This window comes from Pundamilia nyererei, unplaced genomic scaffold, assembly GCF_000239375.1.
Source record: "Pundamilia nyererei isolate P.nyererei 1_Seehausen unplaced genomic scaffold, PunNye1.0 scaffold01901, whole genome shotgun sequence".
Classification (NCBI taxonomy): domain Eukaryota; kingdom Metazoa; phylum Chordata; class Actinopteri; order Cichliformes; family Cichlidae; genus Pundamilia; species Pundamilia nyererei.
In genome coordinates this window covers 6219-7855 of record NW_005189302.1, presented here as the reverse complement: position 1 = coordinate 7855, position 1637 = coordinate 6219, and positions in this window count along the sequence as shown.

Genomic DNA, 1637 nt, shown 5'->3' with positions numbered 1-1637 from the left:
CAGCGTGCTAGGTGCTTGCTCAGATTTGAAGTTTAATTTTCCGCTGTAGAAATAAGTTTTCTTCCCACGCAGAGTGTACAGCAGATGCTAATATTTTTGTCACTTTTTACGGAATCAAACTCAAAGTAATGTAAGTACTTCCAAGCTTTAAATGCTGCATGGTCGTACTCTCTCCCTCATTTCATATTATCCATTGTTGATCTGCACACGTCTGTTGCTGCCAAGGATGTCCTACGCTTGTACGTCATTGCCATGAAACACTCTCACAAACAAAATAAGGGTTTAGTAACGCAGTAACACAGTGTGCTTACGGGAAAGTAACAGTAATCTAATTACTTTTTTGCAATAGCAATTGGATTACCCCTCTCTGATCACCAAAATGTATGACAAACTGCCAAAACTGTGTGTTTGCTGATGTTTATTGAACTGAAAGAAATGCTGAATTTGAAATTAGCTTCCACTTAAAAAAACGCCACTCCCTTCCTGCCACCTCCTCTTCAGTAGCACAAGCTAGATCCTGCACCTAGTAAACTGTGTTTGACACAGAAATCCAAAAACAGAGCAACTCAGGCAGATAACAGGGGAAAAGAGAAAGAAAGAAAATGAGAACAATAACTAGAATAAGGAAAACACAAGAAATACAACTTAAAAAGGAATTTTGCAACACTTGTAGATAATAAATAACCTGGAAGTTATTTATTCAAACCCCGTATTTATTGATAAGACCACAGGATATCACATATTACAACTGAGAAATATAATGGGGATTTTCTTTAAAAATATCAGAACAGGAAAATGTTTACTGTTACTACACAGTGCAACTAGTGTGGCTAACATTATCATTAGCTTTTTATTATGTGACCTCTGGTCAGAGCTATGTTGACACTATAATGATGAAAGAGATCAGAACTATCTAAAATCTTATAACTCTTTTATATAAATGACCATTGCTGTTGGCATAGAAAACAAGTATGAAATGGTTGACCAGATACTGCCTTTAACATGCTAAATTAAAGATAACACTTGTGCTGAAATTGAGAAAAAACAACCAAATGCCGTATTTTTTCTCTCAGACACTCATTAATGTGCAAGTCAGTGAATCCGCGGTCAATGTACATTTCCTGTGGTCTACTTTCTGAACTCTTCTGAAAAGGAGAAAGTGGGCAGGAGGTCAATAATATTTACACCTACCAACACTGAAGGCGCCTGTTTACACATGAACCAAAATCAAGGGTTATAAAACATGTATGTTACATTGAGCTGAAAGATACATTTTATTATTAACTTAACTGATCTCTGTAAAATAACTATAATAACTAATTGGATGATTGAACAAAAAAAAGAAGAAAAAACCCAAAAGGAAGTCAATTAGGGAGAAGATGTTTACAAAATAAAACAGGAAAAGAATGAATTTAATTAGGAAACAAATAAAAACGTGACAAATAACATGAAGTCATAAAATTATGAAAAAATTTGAAAAATTGTAAAATTATTTGTGATGCAGGTAACTCATTTACAAGTGAAAGAACCTCTGAATCTGGAGTTTGAACTTCAGATTCAGAGAGTTAGGCAAACTGGACTAGATTTCAAGAACAGTCTTTCTGTGGGCAGGCTAGACAGTAGTTGGATCTCTCAAC